The following is a 16,771-nucleotide window of genomic DNA, read 5'->3' on the forward strand; positions in this document are numbered from 1 at the left end:
TCATTATTTTTTCATAAAATATTCAATACTTCTTACATTTATTAATATAAGATTTGGGTTGTTTGCTAAGTAAAAGATAGAGTGAGTTAAGTCTGTTATTCACCACATCACATCAAATATTGAGCGAAATCAAAATTATATTTTTATAATAATGAATATAAATTTTTCAAAAATAATCATAAAATACGATAAATTGTATATAACTATCAATATACTAAATTAAAAATAATCTTCAGTGGCCACTAATATTAAATAAGTTTATAAATTTTCTCAGATAAACTATTTGGTAATCTATAGCATAAATTTAAACTGGAGCATAATACAATTTATTAATAAAATTAATTTATGCAATCATACATGCCATTAGCTGCCGCATTATTATAAATGGCAAATTTATTCCTGATCGCTCGTTTTGTCGTAATATTATTATTAGTTGACTTTAAAGCTTAAAACTCATTTAAAATTTTGGAAAGAAATATCAATATGCCTGCACAAGCTATAAGTATTTGTTTGTCATATGATTAATTATATAAATTGAGATTCATATGCTAAAATGCAAAGTTAATATATTAAGAATGAAAATCTAGCTGTTGTGTTATACAATGAGACAAAATATTTTTGGAGCTTGGAAATAAAAATTAATGTACTATACAAAATCAATTTTTAAAATCTATGATAGGTTTTCGAATTAAAAAAGCAAGTTTACCTCACAGAAAGAGAATTGGGTGAATTCCGGTGATCGTCTTGCGAAACATCCATCTGATGATCTGCTTAAATAGCTAGATAAAAGAACTGAAAAAAACTTTCACAAAGAACCTCTTCGAACAACGCGGTAAAAGAGTGCTAATATGGCTGACGATATTGCCTGCTATTTCGCACATGCGCAGAAAGGTACGGAGGGTGGATGGATTGCCCCTTTAAAATAAGCTTCAGGGACATACACAGAGCGTCTCTTCAGTCTGAGGGAGCCACATTTGCTTCGGGAAACCTTTACTTCTCCTTAGAGATTCTTTGGCTGGAGCAAACCGCATGTATTCGTTACCGAGTAACGGGTACATCGGTTGACTCGAAGTACCGATTCGGTACTCACAAATTCATTTCGTTACTCACATCTGTTCGGTTACTCGCATCTGTCGTACGATGCGGTTTATTCGAGTACGAATGATGCGGTTGCTATACGAATACGAATGATGCGGTTTCTATGCGAATACAAATGATGCGGTTTCTATGCGAATACGAATGATGCGGTTGCTGTTCGAATACGAATGATACGGTTGCGTCACAATGCGCTCATATTTTTCATAGATAATTTTGAATTTTTTTGGGCATCGGGCAAACTCTTGTTTACATTATGTGTTTTACTTGAAATAATATTTAGTTGTTGATATTTAAGAAGATGAGCAATTTTGATAGCGTGAAGCGTTATTTTGTATTTGCTTTTTACTATTGCTATTTATGTTTGTAATTTGAAAATTTAGATGATTATTTATTTATTTTTTTCTTGAGCGTGCCATAGTGAGATTTTATTGATTTGAAATATTTATATACTGCACTTAGGTATTGTTTATATAAGAATATGTAGGTTAATATAGGTTCGTTACTTCCTTGTATCAAATAAAATGGTAGTAAGTATTGTAATCGAGAAAACTTTTGGGTATCATATTTTAACGGAAATATCCATTTTTTACGATTACGGAATCCATGTGAATTATTTCTTGGGGTGACGTCTGTACGTACGAACACAATGAAGGACTCTATTTTTTTTTTTTTTTTTTTTTTTTTTTTTTTTTTTTTTTCAAAAAAACTGATTTTTAAATGTAATCTCCTATACTCTAAGCTAAAACTTATGACTAATGATTATGACTCTAAGTTGATACTTGAAAGGGATTTTTTTCGTGATGTGTAAGTACGTATGTATGCATTTTGCATAACTCAAAAACGATTAGTTATAGAACGTTGAAATTTTGTATATGAGTCCGTTATAACATCTAGATGTGTACCTTCCTTTTTATTGCAATCGGTAATACTACCAAACGTAACTATGTAAATATATATCAAATAAATTATAATTAAATGTAAAGTACACACACACACATATATATGTATAAAATAAAAGCCAAGTAAGGCGAAAATAAAAGCTTTGGCTTTTATTTTATTTAATTATCACTAAATAAGTTACTTGACTTTTATTTTCGCAATCATTGGTTTTAGTCAGGACTTAATTTTTAAAATTAGAAGTGTGCTGGAGCTCTATGGAAGGCCATCAGGAAAGATGAATAAATAAATAAATAAATAAAAAACAAAATCTGAAATGTTTCAGATTTTAAATTACGTCCAAAGGGGCGTTTTTTAACATTTTGTGTGTTACCTTTCTTTATTAAATATCATGTTCCTCGCACTTAAACCATAAGATCCAGTGCAACAGCAATATCGCAAAATAGTTTTAAAACGAGCATATCTTTAGAATTTCCGATACAGAGACTCACGCGCTGGAGATAAAAATGTTTTTTCTGCACAACGTTGCCATTGCTCGCTTTGAAATCCTTGAGTTTATTAATCAAAAATTCGTCAAAGTTTTAAAAAATAGGAAATCGATCATAAAACAAATTTCAAATTTCAAATTTGGTCTTCCACATGCTCATATTCGTTGAAGGATTACGTTATTCAAAATTCGATGACTCTATGAACCGTTGTTTTATCACAATACGAGAAATATACATACATTTATGCAGATTTTTCATTATTTAATTTCTTCAAATATAATGCAGGACTCTAACATTTTGTGGCAACAGTTTGAAAAGTGAACCGACATTTATGAGTCCGACGCAAAATGCCAAAACTAAACTAATAGTCCTTCGGGATTCAAATCCCTTTGGACTAATAAAAATAAAAAATAAATAGAATAACTATTACAATAATAAAATAATTAGCAACTAGAATATTAAATGATTATTATTATAATTCAATAAAATTTAAAGACAAATGAAAATTTAATTAATTCTAAAATTAATGATGAATAACTAAGTAATGAAAATAAAATACCAGACATCGTCTTGTTTGGGGGCTGTAGCTGAAATTGCAATTTAAGAACTAAGCCGAGCATTAGCTAAATTTAGGCTTTTGATGAGCAAATAATGTACTGTTTACCAGAGTATAGATTGACATTTGGTTATGTAGCCCATTCTTCTAAAACGACGCTTCGTCGCTGCCTTCCACAACCAATTCCCTTTTTTTTCGGTTTCGTTTTATTCGGTTACGGTAAAGCACACTAGGGCTATTGCCCTACGGGAAGGGAGGCCTTCGTGGAGGATTTTTTAAACAGAACAGACTCATATGCAAGTTACACACGGGGAAAACCATGAAAACGCCCGTGCCGGGAATTGAACTCCGGACCGAACTATTAGTGTTCAGCGACTTTACCGCTCGAGCTCTGGTGGGATCTTTTTTCTTTTCATTTGCTGTTTGAAAAACAAGTGTTCACTTTACGATAAAGCAAGCACCTGTTTACTTCAATTAAAATGGGTTAGACGATATGACTCTTCCTACTTTAATCTCACTTAGCTTTTGATTTCTAATATTGATTCAATGTTTTCTGTAGATAAAGTATTTTGATTAGAATAATGGATTTAAAACATGTTCAAAAGGTGTGTATCTGAATATAAATAGGTTTTTATTACATAGGGCCCAGTTTTTTATTAGTTTCGCATAGTTCTAAAGCAATTGAACCACAGTATCGCTGTTTTGAAAGAATTTTTTGTAAAAATGTGAGAAATGTATAATGAACATTAATATACAAGCTTTATTAAAAGTAGTCAACCTTTTTAAACGTGACCGTCTATGCTTTTAGAGGATTTTTGGAGCTCTGTGCATTTGCTCTGGCATCTTAAAATAGTGTTGCTCAATATCAACGTATGTTTATGTTCTAAAAAATACAGGTCTCTTTCTGAAAGCGACCTCTTAGAAGTCGTCAATAAATGATTCAGTATAGTTATTTTCGAATAGACCATAGAATAAATTTATTTTAACGTCAATTTAAAAATGGCTGCTTGTACTAAAGGTTAAGAGCAATAAGACTCTAATTTTTCTTTCGCAATTAGCTGTCATGCCAGCTGAATTGTTTTCTGCATAATCTTTATTGTGTATAATTGAAATATTTACCTATGCATTCAACAAATGTACAACAAATGTAAGACAAATCATTAAAAAAATTTAAATTTGGAACATTAATAATAATTTTTCTGTTATACATAAAATATTATTAATGAATGATGAATTTATATCATATTATATATAAATCAAAATTAAAACTCCTATTCCTTTATAATAAATTGAAGAAAAGCTATAAAATGAATAAATTTTTAAAAACAAAACGAAAATTTAAAAAAAAAAGTTGTGATATACCTAGAATCTAAAAATGACAAGTGCTGAATTTTACGACTCATGTGTGTATTTAATTATGGCAAAGTACACTAAGGCTATTTGCCTAAGGGGGGATGCCTTCGTGGGGTACTTTCTAAGGAAACTGGCTCGTATACACGTTACACATGGGGAAAACACCCATGTAGCCAGCCCCTTCGCGGGATTCGAAACTCGGACCTAACTACCAGTATTCAGCGACTTTACCGCTCGGCCGCTGGTGGGCCCTTTTACGACTCATATAATAATAAATGCATATTCATATTGTAACAGAAATTTTGTTAGAAGTCTAGCATATGTATAGTTATTTGTCTAGCATATGTTAAAACTGTCGTAACATGATGCATATTTATTATTATCATGAACTAAAACAGTATGCTTTACATCCTTACAAATATACGTGATAGATTTTAATATTTATTTCTGCTTATACTTACGTTTCCCAAAGACACGAAAGCAAGACAAGCAGGTTTTTGTTGTATTAAGCAGACTTAAGTTCTCTGTTAGCTAGTGTAACATAATTTCGGATTCTATGAGCCTTCCAGAATTATTAGCAAAATAGTGGAAATGTCTTTACAAAGTGATTTTATAAGCAAACAGCAGATGTAGACTGAGCAGTGATCAACTGATATATTTCTTAAATGATTTAGTTTAGTTGATTATGACAAAACACACTGGGGCTATGTGCCTAAGAGGAAAAACGCCTTCGTAGAGCACTTTCTTAGGAAAGCTGGCTCGTATGGTACGTGGTAAGCTGGCTTGAAAGCAGGTACGGGAAAAAACTACGAAACGCCTATGAAGCCAGCCCATTCGCCTGAGATCGAACTCAAGTCGGAACTACCAGTGTTCAGCGATTTTACCGCTCGACTGCTGGTGGGCCATTTCTTAAATGAATAAAGGTATACTCATAGCATTATGAATAAAGGTATACTCATAGCATTATGAAATAACACCAACTGAAATATTTAGTGCTTCACTATTATCTTTAATAAAGTAACATAAAAATTTCCTTACCTTTTATAGATTTCTAAATTTCTTTTAAGTTCTTTTTTAATTCGTACTTAACCTATACATGTGCGAATGTTTTTATCGATCATATTGTTAAGTGTAAAAAGCAAGTTGACATTTATAATGTAGCATTCCTTGTCTCAACAAATAACTGTCTCAACAAGGAGTTTTTGGAAAGGGGATGAATCGGGCAAAATTCACCCTTTCGTCATTAGCGGTTCTAATGAAGGGAATGGGGGGAGCAGCAAACGAAATAACGAATAACGGACAAATAAGGAAAGCTAATCTTTAAGGCGGTCTCCCAGTTTCTGTATTTGTATTTGGGAAAGTTTTATGGTTATTATGAAAAAGTGAAAATTTGATATGGATTCCGCATGACTTCCTTCTACGACTATTTAAATTATGCTTATTTCTGCTGCACTTCATTTAAACTTATTTCTTTGAATTATTCTAACTCAATTAAGCGATACCCGAAGGCAAGTTACAAATGGCATCAAACATTGCAAATTTTGAAACTAAATTTTCCGGTCAATCTTTGTCCTACGGGACTCAAATTTCTTGTATTTTTATTTTTTCATAACGAGTATAAAACTTTGCCAAATATAAATATAGAAACCAGAAGACGACATTAAAAGTTAGATTTCATAATTTTCCCAAAATTAATTCTTTTTTAAATTTGACATTGACAAAGTATGAATATTTTCGTCATTTAAAATACTTCTGTATTTTTGTTGCACCGTATTTAAACTTGCTTCCTCGAGTTATTGACATTAAATTACATTAATTCCATTATCTATTGGAAAATAATTATAGCAAATCATCTATTTACGACATCTCTAAGAGGTCACCTTTTAAGAGCTCTCTATTTTTGGGAACATAAACAAACATTGGTAGTGAACATCCACTTTTTAAGACCACCACATGTAAAATCCTCTAAAAGCATGAAAGGTTGCATTTAAAGAGTGCCCATTACTTTTAACAAGGAATTGACATTAATCTTAATTATACATGTTTTTGATGTGTGTGCCAAAATTGTGATACCATACTTCTGTTGCTTTAGAAATGTGTGAAATTTAAAAAAAAAATGGATACTATAATCCATTTTTTAATAATTAAAATAATAATATTTTGAATATATAACAAAAATGTTATTATATTCAGATACTCACCTTTTGAACACGTCTGAAATTCATTATTTTGCTCAACATAATTTGTCTGCATAAAATATTAAATATTATTAAAAAATCAAAAGCTAAGTTGAAGTAGAAACAGTCATCTCTTCTAAACCATTTTAATTGAAGTAAACAGACGTTCGCCTTATCGTAAACATTTATTTTTCAAACAGCGGATGAAACGGGAAAGAGGGAATTGGTGGGGGAAGGCAGTGAACGAAATAACACTTTTTCGAGCTGGGGATGAAAGGAGAAAGGACGAAATGATACTAAGCCAATAAGACAAGATCTGGTATTTTACTTTATTATTTAATTAGTCATAATAAATTTAAAAATTATTTTTATTTTTATTTGTTTTTACATTTTTATTAAATTTTACTTATAAGTATTTTATATTTCAGTTCCTAATTATTATGTTACTTTAATTATTCATTATTTTAATCACTATTTTTTATTATTTTAATTATTATGTTTTTTAATAAGTAATTTTTTTATTATTTTAATTACTAATTAATGTTATTGTAATATTTATTTCCTTTCTTTCTTTATTTTTTATTTTATTTTTTCCTATTTTCCTGACGGCCTTCCGTAGGCGCTTCTGACTTTAGAAACTAAGCCCTGACAGCAATAGAAAATTTAATAATGAGTCATATCCAGTTCACCAAAAAATAATAGCCAAAATAAAGTGAATTATTTCTACCCAAAAATGCGACGCGAAACTCCCTATCGCAGCACTACTCAGTTCCCGCGAGGTAGAATAGCTCACGTAATGCGATGCTACGTTTCAAGGCCCTTTTTAGGGCCGTAGACCGATAAAATAAGCTCAGGATACGGATACCGATCGATTTTACCGAAAGTAACGAGTAACGAGTACTGGTTCACCGAGTAACGAATACATACAGGTACACAATTTCTCGTTACTTCTACAGCACTACTCGGAATCCTTTCAGGATGGCGAACGAATGCAATCTTGATGGCCAATCAGATTCTTGCTAATAATACCTTTTTTATAACTACGAATGTTTGTTTCTTGAAACGGACTAGGATTTCTTTTGGCTTTCTAAATATTTCTGGTTCTTTGATGTTTTAAATGTAAGATTTTCCCACAGTTTATTTTTTTATTATTATTAGGATATTTTTGATTGTTTTCTTTTTTCTTCTTATTCAAGTTAAAATTTATTAATTTTCATTCCCCCTTTTTTTCCCTTTTCCAAACATTTTTTTTTTTTTTTTTTTTTAATTTTTGCAAATTGACGTTTATTTTTACAACATTGCGTATTTTTACAACATTTATAAGTGAATTTACGTTTTCTTTTTACTTTTTTTTTTTTCAAATTTATTCCTTTTTGTTATTTTTACTTTAATTTTTTTTAATATTTAACTTGGTAATATATGGTAAATGATCTTTTTGGTTTTACAAAAGTAATATTTATTTTTACGAATTTAATTTTTCCTTTTCACTTTTTATTTAAAAAAAAAGTTGTTACTACATTTTTAACTTTATTTTTTTTTTTTTTACAAAAGTAATATTTATTTTCATACGTTTAATTTTTTTCAGTTTTTTGTTTACATAAATGCAGTTTTTTTTTTGTTTTTTTCCCCTTATTTATTTTACTTCCAAAAGTAAATTTTAATTCTTTTTTATTTCCTTTAAAAAATTTTTTGGTTTTACAAAAGTAATATTTATTTTTACGAATTTAATTTTTCCTTTTCACTTTTTATTTAAAAAAAAAGTTGTTACTACATTTTTAACTTTATTTTTTTTTTTTTACAAAAGTAATATTTATTTTCATACGTTTAATATTTTTTCAGTTTTTTGTTTACATAAATGCAGTTTTTTTTTTCCCTTATTTATTTTACTTCCAAAAGTAAATTTTAATTCTTTTTTATTTCCTTTATAAATTTTTTCTTGTTACATTTTTATTTTACCCTTAAATTTCCCCCCTTGTTTTAAATGCAGCATGATGTTACATTTCCATTTCTCCAAAAGCAAACTTACCTACATTTCTCTGTCTACGAAATTTTAAGCAGAAATTTACAGGCATATAACTTCACACTGGACGGATAATATTTTCTGCAACTTTAAACAAATACGTACAGTGTCCATACTATACAGTTTAATTGGAACACTACATTTCTTACTTTTTCCCTATACTACTAAGTTGGAGATACTCAAAACTTTCTCTTCTAATGCATTGTACTAACTTTTAATAACTGTATTAACTTTTTGAAAAACTACATAAAACTTCGCGGATTCTCTTTTACACGCCTTGCTTGTATTCAAAGGATTTACCAAACTATGTCTGACAAATGTAAATTTTACACTTTCCATTTACACATTTTACCCTTATATTCATGCCGTATTTTTTTATTCCTTTTTTCCCAAAAAATAAACACAGACTTACACAAGTTCCGTTATTGCGAGACCTATTGACTTTAAACAAATCTTTCATGGTACGTCCACTCCAAGGAGGTTAGAATAGATGGAGTAAGCCTTCCCCGTATGTTCCCATGCAATGAAAATGAAGCCATGATACGTCACGATGCGTGATGTCACGACTGATATGTGGGAGCAAGGAGGTTAGAATAGATGGAGTAAGCATGACGTCACAAAATTGAAGCCGAGGAAGGATCGACAGCGTGACGTCACGACTGATCAGCCAGCATGGCTGCCGTGTAGCGTACGGATAAGACGAAAGCTTTGTTTATAATTGTATTAAAACTGCTCAGCCAGATAAAATTGGTGAATGTAGTGAAGAATGTCAATCATTCCCGCTGCTACGCAGCTAATTTCATAAGTAAATGCCATAAACAGGTATTTTAGTATTTCTATTATTCTGACTTTATTGCTACTCGCTATTAGTTCAGCATTGCTTTGTTGATCGTTTCGACCTGATTTTGAGAAATATGTATAGATGTGCTGCACCAAATTGTCAAATCATTCTAGAAATAACTTTAGGATGTTTTCTTTTGCAAAAAATGAAACAAGACGAAGAAGAAGTAATTCTTTCTGGTCGAGATCAATGAATTTCGGTCGCAGGAGCGTGTTTTTGTGAAGTAAGTGCAGCTTCGTATTTTTTCATAGCATATGAGAAAAATTCCCTTATTATTTTCTTTCAAAATGTGTACTTTCATTTAGCTGTCACTTATTGACGCTGAAATGATTTTACAAATATAAAATCAATTGTGGAATGTGTGTGCATTTGTGCAGCAAAATATCGCCAATACTGTTTTTTACTGTTGCTAATAGTTTATACTGTTTGTAAAATTGTATTCTATATTTCATGTAAACTTTGTCTCGGTTGGGATTGTAATAGGCGTTTTTTTATTTAAATTTTACTGTACGAATAGTGTATTAAAGGTCTATGCTGTATTTTGATTCTGATGTATTGTCGCCAAATATATCAGTTGGCGCCAGTCTTAAAATTTGGTAAGTATAACATAAATTATAAATTGTTTAGGTTATTCTGTATAATGAGGTAAATATATTCTGTGTCCTTCAGGAAGCTTCATAAACTTAATTATTTATTCTTAATTTTGTCCTATTTTCATATAAAAGTTAAAATTTTTCGCAAAATTTCATTCTTAATAGTGTGATTAAATTCATTTAGTACATGCAACTGTAAGTAAATACTAGTGTTTTTGATTTTAATGTTAAACTTCATACATGCTTTTGTTAAATTTGAAGGTGCATTTTGAAGAAAACCAGTTTGAATGTTCTAGGAAAGATGGGTTTAAAAAACTAAAGTCTTGTTTAATGTGCCTAATCCAACACAACTGTTGACCCCACAGCATGTAAAAGGCATTGGGTTTACCAAACTACCATACAATGATATCCAGTTTTTAAAATGTATGTTTTTTTAAGTTTTATAGTTTTCATAAAAATGTTTCATATTAAAAATGGACTAATTTGTTTTATAAATCAATCAAAATATTGAAATTCAGGCATTATATGATTAAGCTTTAATTTCAGTGCTTAAGAATAGATTAAAAATTGAAATTTTTAATAGATAATAATTCATAATACTGTTTAAATTTTGCTGTTATATATATATATAATTAAATGTGTATTTTATTATAATAATCATATTTAAAATGAGGCATAAAAGCAACCTCAATTTGATATAGTTTTTGATTAAAATTACTGATTTCGAGGCTTATCAGACACAGGTCTCATTTCTTCAGATTTGCCCCTAAAAAAGAGAAACCTGTATTTGATTGCCTTCAAAGTCCACAGAGGTTTGTTCAAAATCAGGATTAAACTAAAATAACTTTTTTGCTTAATTTTAACTTTTACATATATATAGGAATATGCATTAAGTAAGCAAAAGAACAGTATTATTGAAAGTAATAATATGGTAATGTATGTTTTAATGTCCTATATGTCTTGTCTAAGTCCTTGCTTTCAGAAGTGGGGCTTCATTGTTTAAATAATGTAAAGTCCTTCACCTATTATAAATTTCAGATTTTACATAGAAATATCATATAAAGTAAATTTGCAGTACTCAATTACATTGTTTCCATCATTATTGGATTAATTTGAAGTTAGTCATTAAGGTTAAGTATTTATAAAATGTTTGTATTTTGTTCACAAAAACTTCCATCATGTAGCAGTTACTTTTATGTTATGGAAGATATCAAGCTCTGCTAAATCAAATTTACTTTTGTGTGACCTTAAATCTTAAGCACCAATCGTAAATTTGTTTTGGCATATTTTTAAGAATTTGAATGAAAAATTTATTGCTACTGTGAAAGAATGATCAACTGATGTTTACCTTACTAATCAATGTCTTACAGTGTTGTAATGATTCGCGGGATTTTTCATAATGTGATGTTGCATATATGTTTTGATCTTATCAAATAAATATAAAGAATGTATTCCTAATCAGATATTTCTTCTTACGTAAGATTATTATCTATCATGATGTGATGCTTAGGATTTGTTTTTAGAAGCCAAAACACTATTTTTTGAGATGCTAATAAAAGCAATGTATTTTATTTATTTACTTACTGCTTTAAAACAGGTTTTGAATTAAGGCTTTCCCCTTCCTTACAGTATGCACATAAAACTCACTTAAGCTATATTTTTAACATATTAATGAGATATATGTAAATAAAATATGTCTCTTAGGGTAGCTCCTTTAATAGGGGGGAAAACTGAACTAAAATGGTATACCTTAAAAACATTTTATTGAAAACAAAAATACTATCATAACAGTGTCAGCTAAGATTTATTCAGATGGTTTTTTTGCATTTATTCTGGCATTTCCCCATAAATTCATATAAATAAAATTTCAGGTAAAGTAGGTCTAGCATTATATCATTCTATAAAAAGCTGTTGACTTTATGTATATTCTATATAAAGGTGTTGACTTTAATGGAAAAAATCCAGTTACTGTGTTTTAATAAAATTTGATTATAATGGAATGACTTGCACTGTGTTAGAAAAAAAGAGTGAAAAATAACAATTTTTGTTTTATTTTCACTATAAGTACAAGTATTTTGCATATGTTTGTTATCAAAAGATGTAGATTTAAAGCTAAATAATACTTTTGTTTTTACTTATGCAAATTAATTAATAAGGATATTAACTAATTATAGAATTATTGGTACTCTTCTGTTATCGGGACCGGATTCAGAAATCTCTGTATGGATGTATATTGAATGTATGTATATATGAACCATGCATATGTATGTGTGTATACATACATTTTTGATTTCCATCCCGATAACAGAAGAGTACTGAATTATCATTAAATATTCAGATATGTGTAATAATATATTAACAACATTGTTTCACGAGAAAATAGTAAAATTAAATTAATTTTAATAATTTTTTTGTGTCATTGCTTCAAGGAATGAAATTTGAATTTAACAAATATTCACTATTTGTATAAAGCAAATATAAAATTCTCTACTCGTATAAAGCAAATATAAAATTAAAATTTTAAATTTTATGTATGTTTTTCCCTTGTTTAATTCATAAATTTACCAGTTTTTCTATGTACTGTATAAAGTATTTCCTCAATAGCAAATGTATCGGTAAATAGTGTCTAAATTTTGCGTGGAAAGGTATTCTTTTTATTTTTTATTTATTTATGTGTGTATTTATTAATTTTTAAAATTTTCTTTTTAGCTAAATAAAGAACAAAAATAGTATTTTTGATATGGAATTTTTACATTGCTAAATTTATATAAAAATATATTTTTAAAATATAGATTCCCACAGCCATTAGAGCATTGAAATAGTTTTTATAGCATTCTGCTAAAACATCAAAATTTAAAGGTGTATATATCAAATCAGTATTTAAAATCATAAAGCTTTTAGCTACCTTTTTCTGGATATGCACACAAAATAACATTTTTAACCAAATTGTTGCAATAATAGACATTCGATTCCATGTGAGCAAACTTCAAACTGCATATTAAAAATGATAAACAAGAAGTAGATTAAAAATGAAAAACAAGAATTATTACGCAGACAAGCTATTAAATTTTTCAGAAGTTTAAAATGCGAACTTGCTAGATATATTAAAGCATCAACATGTATTTATCCACTTATCATATAAAATTTGCTTACAATTTTAGAAAAGTAACTTTTGATTCAGAAAAGCTTTAGAAACTTAAAAATTACTGAAGTTTTCTTCATACAAATTTGTAGCCACAGCTTTAATGTTCTCTAAATAATTTAACATGTAATGTAAATAAAAGTAATATGCTTAACTCCATCAGTACTGAAATGGTATAGTTAAGATATTAAGAATTATCGTACAAGTACTGTATTGAAAGGCTTATAATTTTTATATAATACATGAAACTACCTTGAATTATAAAAGAAAAGTAGTTACATAAATATGAAAACGTGATTTCAAACCCATTATAACCTCATGGAAATTAAGAATACAGCTGCGGGAAATCTCTTGTCAAAAAGTACATTTTTAGTTGTCTAACATTATGCATGTATTATATGCATGTATGTAAATGTATAAACTGAAAATTCAGAAGTAAGTTGACAAAAAAGTTTTTGTAACTTATATACGAATTTGAAGTATATGTGAAAATGTTTTAAAAACGCATCATGAATCATACGAGAAATTCGTCATTTTAAAAAACTACGAGAGAGAAGTCACACATCTCTATATGAGTGCGAAAAATCGGAACTTAAGATTCTCTAAAAGGTCCTCTAAAATGTTAAATAATTAAAGTTTTAACTAATACGGCTAAAGAGCCAAAGATTGGCCCCCAACCGAAATTGCAACCCTAAAGGGTCGCAAAAACATGGCTAACCTCCTTGTGTCGACACAAGAATAGACGGAGTAAGCCTTCCCCGTATGTTCCCATGCAATGAAAATGAAGCCATGATACGTCACGATGCGTGACGTCACGACTGATATGTGGGAGTCGTCAGCCATGTTTTTGCGACCCTTTAGGGTGTCAATTTCGGTTGGGGGCCAATCTTTGGCTCTTTAGCCGTATTAGTTAAAACTTTAATTATTTAACATTTTAGAGGACCTTTTAGAGAATCTTAAGTTCCGATTTTTCGCACTCATATAGAGATGTGTGACTTCTCTCTCGTAGTTTTTTAAAATGACGAATTTCTCATATGATTCATGATGCGTTTTTAAAACATTTTCACATATACTTCAAATTCATATATAAGTTACAAAAACTTTTTTGTCAACTTACTTCTGAATTTTCAGTTTATACATTTACATACATGCATATAATACATGCATAATGTTAGACAACTAAAAATGTACTTTTTGACAAGAGATTTCCCGCAGCTGTATTCTTAATTTCCATGAGGTTATAATGGGTTTGAAATCACGTTTTCATATTTATGTAACTACTTTTCTTTTATAATTCAAGGTAGTTTCATGTATTATATAAAAATTATAAGCCTTTCAATACAGTACTTGTACGATAATTCTTAATATCTTAACTATACCATTTCAGTACTGATGGAGTTAAGCATATTACTTTTATTTACATTACATGTTAAATTATTTAGAGAACATTAAAGCTGTGGCTACAAATTTGTATGAAGAAAACTTCAGTAATTTTTAAGTTTCTAAAGCTTTTCTGAATCAAAAGTTACTTTTCTAAAATTGTAAGCAAATTTTATATGATAAGTGGATAAATACATGTTGATGCTTTAATATATCTAGCAAGTTCGCATTTTAAACTTCTGAAAAATTTAATAGCTTGTCTGCGTAATAATTCTTGTTTTTCATTTTTAATCTACTTCTTGTTTATCATTTTTAATATGCAGTTTGAAGTTTGCTCACATGGAATCGAATGTCTATTATTGCAACAATTTGGTTAAAAATGTTATTTTGTGTGCATATCCAGAAAAAGGTAGCTAAAAGCTTTATGATTTTAAATACTGATTTGATATATACACCTTTAAATTTTGATGTTTTAGCAGAATGCTATAAAAACTATTTCAATGCTCTAATGGCTGTGGGAATCTATATTTTAAAAATATATTTTTATATAAATTTAGCAATGTAAAAATTCCATATCAAAAATACTATTTTTGTTCTTTATTTAGCTAAAAAGAAAATTTTAAAAATTAATAAATACACACATAAATAAATAAAAAATAAAAAGAATACCTTTCCACGCAAAATTTAGACACTATTTACCGATACATTTGCTATTGAGGAAATACTTTATACAGTACATAGAAAAACTGGTAAATTTATGAATTAAACAAGGGAAAAACATACATAAAATTTAAAATTTTAATTTTATATTTGCTTTATACGAGTAGAGAATTTTATATTTGCTTTATACAAATAGTGAATATTTGTTAAATTCAAATTTCATTCCTTGAAGCAATGACACAAAAAAATTATTAAAATTAATTTAATTTTACTATTTTCTCGTGAAACAATGTTGTTAATATATTATTACACATATCTGAATATTTAATGATAATTCAGTACTCTTCTGTTATCGGGATGGAAATCAAAAATGTATGTATACACACATACATATGCATGGTTCATATATACATACATTCAATATACATCCATACAGAGATTTCTGAATCCGGTCCCGATAACAGAAGAGTACCAATAATTCTATAATTAGTTAATATCCTTATTAATTAATTTGCATAAGTAAAAACAAAAGTATTATTTAGCTTTAAATCTACATCTTTTGATAACAAACATATGCAAAATACTTGTACTTATAGTGAAAATAAAACAAAAATTGTTATTTTTCACTCTTTTTTTCTAACACAGTGCAAGTCATTCCATTATAATCAAATTTTATTAAAACACAGTAACTGGATTTTTTCCATTAAAGTCAACACCTTTATATAGAATATACATAAAGTCAACAGCTTTTTATAGAATGATATAATGCTAGACCTACTTTACCTGAAATTTTATTTATATGAATTTATGGGGAAATGCCAGAATAAATGCAAAAAAACCATCTGAATAAATCTTAGCTGACACTGTTATGATAGTATTTTTGTTTTCAATAAAATGTTTTTAAGGTATACCATTTTAGTTCAGTTTTCCCCCCTATTAAAGGAGCTACCCTAAGAGACATATTTTATTTACATATATCTCATTAATATGTTAAAAATATAGCTTAAGTGAGTTTTATGTGCATACTGTAAGGAAGGGGAAAGCCTTAATTCAAAACCTGTTTTAAAGCAGTAAGTAAATAAATAAAATACATTGCTTTTATTAGCATCTCAAAAAATAGTGTTTTGGCTTCTAAAAACAAATCCTAAGCATCACATCATGATAGATAATAATCTTACGTAAGAAGAAATATCTGATTAGGAATACATTCTTTATATTTATTTGATAAGATCAAAACATATATGCAACATCACATTATGAAAAATCCCGCGAATCATTACAACACTGTAAGACATTGATTAGTAAGGTAAACATCAGTTGATCATTCTTTCACAGTAGCAATAAATTTTTCATTCAAATTCTTAAAAATATGCCAAAACAAATTTACGATTGGTGCTTAAGATTTAAGGTCACACAAAAGTAAATTTGATTTAGCAGAGCTTGATATCTTCCATAACATAAAAGTAACTGCTACATGATGGAAGTTTTTGTGAACAAAATACAAACATTTTATAAATACTTAACCTTAATGACTAACTTCAAATTAATCCAATAATGATGGAAACA

Source organism: Stegodyphus dumicola, chromosome 3, assembly GCF_044657685.1.
Source record: "Stegodyphus dumicola isolate Sdum_Otavi_A_Nest chromosome 3, ASM4465768v1".
Classification (NCBI taxonomy): Eukaryota; Metazoa; Arthropoda; class Arachnida; order Araneae; family Eresidae; genus Stegodyphus; species Stegodyphus dumicola.